The sequence below is a fragment of the Quercus suber genome, unplaced genomic scaffold (genome assembly GCF_002906115.3).
Source record: "Quercus suber isolate HL8 unplaced genomic scaffold, Cork oak 2.0 scaffold_302, whole genome shotgun sequence".
NCBI classification, from domain to species: Eukaryota; Viridiplantae; Streptophyta; class Magnoliopsida; order Fagales; family Fagaceae; genus Quercus; species Quercus suber.
In genome coordinates, this window is record NW_027069758.1 from 706693 (window position 1) to 714025 (window position 7333).

At 32.6% G+C, this 7333-nt stretch overlaps 1 long non-coding RNA gene across 1 annotated transcript; it reads right to left on the minus strand.

The window, feature by feature from the left end:
- Positions 1-4568: 4568 nt before the first annotated feature.
- Positions 4569-6802, minus strand: LOC112038664 (uncharacterized). The gene is made up of 2 exons (XR_002885862.2): positions 6586-6802; positions 4569-5750 (listed from the first exon to the last, which is right to left on the minus strand). It is a non-coding gene; the product is annotated as an uncharacterized LOC112038664 (long non-coding RNA).
- Positions 6803-7333: the final 531 nt, after the last annotated feature.

The window sequence follows — 7333 nt, forward strand, 5'->3', positions numbered from 1 at the left end:
TCTACATTATATACTTCGTTTCTTTTCTTGTTTCCTTTGTACACGTGTAGTTCTTATCCTGGGGCTCCTTTCTGTCCCATCTAGTCCCTACCGGAACTTTCAGCTTAGTGGTCATAAAGCTGCTTAGCTACTATTCAGGTATCACCTCCACATTAATGCGGCCAGAGTGTTAGGTGGAAGCATTTAATGAGGAGGTGATAGACTTTAGAAGATATTTTCTACCTTCTCCGACGCCTCTTTAAGCTATATCCAACTTCCAATTCAGCTACAACCTGGCAGAATCTTTCAGTCAGTACGACGGTTACCTTCACCTCGGACTTTGGCGTCCTCGGACGTGTGCTATACCACTGTATATAACACTTGTTTATACCTTTTCATATCACCTATTTGACGTGAATAAAACTTCTTTAGGCTGTCCTCGGACAACTGAGTATCCTCGGATCGGGCCTTTGGGCCCTGAGCCCAATTCTGAGGGTTACTATACCTTTTTTAGGTAACAGGCCCCACAGATAGCATTAGATAAAACAATGAATAAAAAAAAGAGAATATTGCATTTTATTATTTAAGTGATGCTACAGTAAAAAAAAAAAAAAATTGCATTTTATTATTTAAAATATATAAAGGGACATTAAAAAATAAAAACTTATCATTGAGTTTGGAATCTTCTTGGAGGCACCAATGAAGCGCTAATGTATGAGAGTGTGAAGCAAGGAAGAGTGGGATTGAACATTGTGTTTGAACTCGGCCTTGCTCTGAGAAATTCGTAAGAAGGAGGAGAGGGTAGTGTGTGGATCTAGTTGGTAGAGATTGAAAGAGGAGGAGACATGGGATGACAATATGGAATTAAGAGGAGATGATGTTTTACTTTTATAGTCTTTCTTGTTGGACTCCTTGGTTCTGGTTGTGGAATTAGAAGAGCTCCAGACTCTATTGAGATCACCCATAAAAGTGTGCAGGTGAGATGTTCTTGCTTGAGCCAATGAGTATTATCAGTGTGGTTTTCTTGGCTTCCATATTAAATGTTAATGCATCATTTATTTGGGTGCAAAAATTAGAAAATTTAGATAAGATACATGACACAAAATTGGAGTCCAATTTATAATCTCCATAAAAGTGTGCAGGTAAGATGTTCTTGCTTAGATTAATGAGCATTATTATTGTGGTTTTCTTGATTTCTATGTTAAATGTTAATGCATCATTTATTTGGGCACAAAAATTAGAAAATTTAGATAAGATACATGAAACAAAATTGGAGTCAAATTTATAATCTAATTAGATTTTTTTTTTAAGGTTTGGTTAGAACAAGTGGCGCAAAATTGAGAATCCAATTGAAATCTAATTGGATTTTCTCTCTGCTTCACTTATTATTATATATATAGATTACATCTTGAGTCCTTGAGTCTCCAATTTAAATTCTTGATTATTCTTATATTCTTTTGGAATCTAATTGTATTGAATATAAATTTTAGTAACTCCTTACTAAAATTGTTAGGCCTTATATTCTTAATAATAAATTTTCATTAAATATATCTCAAGGGGATATATTGTGTTTCTTATCAAGGTTATGAATTTCGTCTTGAGGAATACTGTTCCCAACACAATCCATGCAATTACCTAACATACTAACTGTACAAGATCCTACTTCGGCATACATCAAACTATCAATGTAACTTGCACTTCATGCTTGTGTCCACTTTCCTTTCAGGATTGAGAGTTAATGCGTTTAGTAGTTGTAAGATCGTTTGTTTAAGTGACAGTAGTTTATTGAACTACAAATCTCACATTGGTCTGTTCAATGCACCCAAAACACTTAAGACACGCCAGCATATCAATCAGAAGTCTCAACTTCTATGATCAAGACAAATCATCATAATTGATATGTTATAGTGTTTGCAGATGAAAAGCCCTATTTCATTACTCACTATGAACTAGTGTTTATGTGTTTACAAGGAATTTATGATTTAGACTTTCTATATGTGAATCTCATTCTCATACCTAAATCATATATACTGCATTTCATAGACTATGACATCGGACTGTCCCAAGATCTAGCAAGCCCAACCTGATGTTAGTCCAGGCCTAAAAGATTTCCTTGAAGACCAGAATAATTGCCTATTATTTTAAAACTTTTTTATTATTATTATTAATTAAGTCAATTTGTCTTTATTTAGTGTCTCCTAGGATGAATCAAACTTTATATTTTATTTATCCTAGGCAGACAAGTAACTTATTGTGTTTATAAGTTCCTAAGAGTCGTATCTAACTTTGGTCAGATTAAGTAAATGTATTTATTATTATTTTCGTTTTTCTATGCTTGGAGGGTTGTTCCAAGCTCTATTTAAGCCTTTGAGCGAATCTAATAAAAATCAGAGTGTATTTGCATAATTAAAAACCTTGTGTTTTTCAGAAGATGGATTTCTTCTAAATCAACTCTTATCCATTGGGTGGATTCCTTTGGGCGACGAGTCTCAATTTATGTATCTCTTGGGTGGTGTTAATCTGTATCCCATAGAGTGATGAGCCAAAATAGTTCTGTATCCTTAGGTAAATTCCTTTAGGTGGTGTTATCTGTATCCCTTTGAGTTTTCTTAGGTAGTGAGCTTATCTATCCTTAAAATTATTGAGTGTTTTTTTTTTATTCCATAAAACTAGAAAATACAAAATATATTCATCTAGCCTATTTCCATTTATTATATCGGTTAAGTTTGAGTTGCCCCTTACAAATCCGGTATCAAACTACATATAATGTCCAAAAAACTTATGCACAAATAGTCTAAAAAATAAAAATAAAAATTTATTGGATTTTAGGGCATATGTTCCAACGCAAATCCCCCTACCCCCAACCATATAAGTATATATATCAAAAAAAAAAAAAAATGGAACCACTTTTATGGATGTCAAACATTAGTTTGAGTGGCAAGGATTCTTGTAGTTAATTTATCAATAAAGTATACTTTTGGCCTACTAACTACAAGTATTCTTGCCACTCAAACTAATGTTCATCCTTAGAAGTGATTCAATTATTATTATTATTTTGAATAATTTAATAGTTGGAAGTAGGAAATTTGAACTATGAATACTTTCATTGGAAGCACCAGGAGGTGCTAGCCAAGTGAACAAATAATAAGGCTCTTGGCAAAAGTGGTTCAATTTTTATTTTAAACCTAGATTATGGTTAGTAGGAATTTGCAAGTGAAAACCAAAAATATTTTGTTTTGAGAATATTGGAAGAATCAAAGTTAAACATGCTTCATTTGTTTTTAAGTAAAACTAGTATGTGACCACGTGCTACCGCACGAGACTGGTTAATTGTAATGATGCTATTGGCCAATTTTTTTGTTATCACACGGATGGTTGAATTAAATCATACAATGAAAAATATATATTGCATTTTATTATTTAAGTAATGCTATTGGTCTTTTTTTTTTTTTTTTTTGTTTATCATACATAGGATAGCATTAGATAAAACAATGAATAAAAAAAAAAAGAATATTGCATTTTATTATTTAAGTGATGCTACAGTGAAAAAAAAAGAGAATATTGCATTTTATTATTTAAAATATATAAAGGGACATTACAAAATAAAAACTTATCATTGAGTTTGGAATCTTCTTGAAGGTACCAATGAAACGCTAATGTATGAGAGTGTGAAGCAAAGAAGAGTGGGATTGAACATTGTGTTTGAACCTGGCCTTACTTTGAGAAATCCGTAAGGAGGAGGAGAGGGTAGTGTGTGGATCTAGTTGGTAGAGGTTGAGAGAGGAGGAGACATGGGATGACAATATGGAATTAGGAGGAGATGATGTTTTACTTTTATAGTCTTTCTCGTTAGACTCCTTGGTTCTGGTTGTGGAATTAGAAGAGTTCCAGACTCTATTGAGATCACCCATAAAAGTGTGCAGGTGAGATGTTCTTGCTTAGGCCAATGAGTATTATCATTGTGATTTTCTTGGCTTCCGTATTAAATGTTAATGCATCATTTATTTGGGAACAAAAATTAGAAAATTTAGATAAGATACATGACACAAAATTGGTGTCCATTTTATAATCTCCATAAAAGTGTGCATGTAAGATGTTTTTGCTTAGGTTAATGAGCATTATTATTGTGGTTTTCTTGGCTTCTGTGTTAAATGTTAATGCATCATTTATTTGGGCACAAAAATTAGAAAATTTAGATAAGATACATGACACAAAATTGGAGTCAAATTTATAATCTAATTAGATTTTTTTTTTTTTTTTTTGAGTTTTGGTTAGGACAAGTGGCGCAAAATTGAAAATCCAATTGAAATTTAATTGGATTTTCTCTCTGCTTCACCTATTATTATATATATAGATGTCACACTCGATCTAGGATGGACCGACATGCTAACACCAAGCCTGATATTAACATAAACTAACTACAAGGAGCATCATTTTTTTTTCTTATTTCTTGATTTGATAATCTTAATAGAACTAACAAGTTAACAAATTATACTTTGTTGCTTTGCTAACTCCTGCTTGGAAATTTTTGTAACATTATAAGCATACTCCTTGTTAACTCAAAATATATGGATAAACCTGTCTGTCTATAGGAAGTGATAGTAATCAAAGCATCTTTAAACTGTTTATACAAAACCATAATATAATGTGGACAAATTATCCTAATACAGCGGAAGACTATTTATACAAATACATCACTCTTGCTATATATACATAAAATAGCAGGGTAACTATACAAAACTAGCTACATATACAAAAACACTGCTTCTCCCAGTTAAGGCTCTTGGCTGCACTAAAGAACTTCTTGCAAAATTGAGTAATCAATTTGCTTAGGTAAGGGAGGCATGACAGGAAGATTTAATAGTATGCATGAATTCATGACATACAAAATATTTACATGTGGATATGACTTGCTTATAAATAGTTAATGCTAATTGGATTTCATGATCTTTCTGAATATATAAAGATTGTACTAGTGAACATAGTATCTGATAAACCATAAGGCATAACTTACTGCTTAAATCTGAACATATAGCATGATTCCATTTATATATGAACATAACATGCTCCATAATCTGTTCTGAAGAAAAGTATATCTCATTATGTTGCATAATATAGCAAAACTATATGAAACATGTAACTATACTGTATCTTTAAAATTTTTAGCCTCTTGTGACTTAATGGGTGCTAGTCTTCAAGGAACACATTCCTTTCGTAGCCTAGGTTGCCAATCTTCAAAGATCTAAAGATCTTCTCATGGCCTAATGGTTGCCAATCTTTAGAGACCTATCGACCCCTCGTGGCCTAGGTTGCCATGTCTTTAGGGAATACTGCCCCTCGTGGCCTAAAATGTTGCTGGTCTACAGGGAATAGAACCCCTTGAGGCCTAAAGTTGCCAGTTTACAAGGATCACTGTCCCCTCATGGTCTATGGTGTCAGTCTTCAAGGCCATCACACTAAAAACAATTCTTTGTTTAAAAAATGAATCATGCTTTTATATTTAAATCACTCTCTTGCCTTACTAAGCTAAAACTCATAGCATATCCACAGTTGGTTTCTAAAGACTATCATAATTAAAATATTTCAAAGTCTATTTCTGAATCAATGCATAATACTCTTTTGCAAACAAGTATCAAATCTGAGTTTACTTAAAGCATTGATAAAATATAGATACATATACTATACTAAAATGGCATATCCCTTACCTTGATTAGCAGCTGAGTACCAAAAGTCTCAAATAGTGTGTGAACCTTCCCTATGCTCTCCTGCTCCTAGAAATAAATAATAAGAGCTAATTAACACTTAACTTAAAAGCCTTAGCTTTTGATTTAACTCCAAGTTAACTAGATGTTCTAAGCCCTTACTAAACCCCACACAATATGTTCCAAGCATCCCAAATGCATATAGAACATCCAAAGTGCAATACAATCAATTATACATCAACTTCCCTAACAATTACATTTGTACATGACTTATTAAGAAAGCCAGAATTTTAAAACTTTACCAACTTAATTAATCCAGAAACTTTAAACATGCTTATACAATCACACATGTATACAAAGCTCATTGGCCATTTTCATGTTCAACATTGGAAATTAAACAACAATTTCGTATATCCTAAAGGAGAACTCTCTCTAATTAGAAGATGAGCACAAGTGAATTGGGTACCTAAGGGCATATAGCCATAATGGTTCCTATACTCAGGTACAAATGCAATTTAAATTATTCATATGGACCAACTTCTTAAGGAACCAAGACATATAGGAAGAAAAGTACTAAATTCTATTTCTTTCTTTTAGAGCCTACCAAACCCATTTGACATTCCATAATATTCATATACCATGCCACGACCTGAAGTACAATCCTAAAATTATCAACTCAAGTAATATGTGTTGTGCAATACAAAGAAAAGAAACCAACCATTGTTATGATTAGTGTGAAATCCACACCAAGTCTAGCCTTACAAATCAAATAAATCTTCAAACATATAACTTAAATAAAGCAAATTAACTTTAGCCCTAATTAAAGAAAATATATAACTGAAAATTTATTGTGAACCTAAGGAGTTTTTAAGATTGGAAGTAAATAGCCCTACTATTTTCTTACCAAAACTTAAATTCTTGAAAGGGTTTGAGATAAATCACACTGCCTTGAAGATTTTGGTGAGTAATCAAGGAAAATAGAGGAATTTCTCCTTTGATATTACCGGATCCGAAGGTAGAAGGTAGAAGATAGGTAGAGAGCTTTTACATATATAGAGAAGAATGGTGGAATTGTGATTCGGGGGAAGTAACATAGCCGGGTCCTTACGGTGGGTTATGTGTCAATCTCTTAAATGGCCCACTTGGCCATTTACATGCAATCCTTATAAAATATTTTATTTACTTAAGCACCATTAAATCTTAAACTACTTCATTAGCTTAGGTTTATTCAATGTATAATAATAATAATACTCCCATAAAAAATATATATATATACCAAGGGTCATTCTACGGTACCCTATTTGTTTTGGGGGGTACGGTACCTTCCCTAATCCTAACCATTAATTTATCATTGTTTCAATCCTGGACATTCATTTAATTTTAATGGAAACCGGTTACTGGTAAAGTAAGTTAGTGTATATAAACTAAAAAAATTTTAAATGGTTCCTATCTCAGCTTTTTCTCTTGCATTCTCTTCTTCTTCCTCTGGTTCTCCGATTCTTTCTTCTTCCTTTCTCAGATTTTGCTCTTGCGTTCACTCCATCCCGTTATATTCATGGTCACATTATATTCATGTTTTTCTATCATTCTAGGTATGATAGAAAAAGCTACAAAATTTTACAAAGGTTTCCAATCTGCAAAGTAGAAGTAGC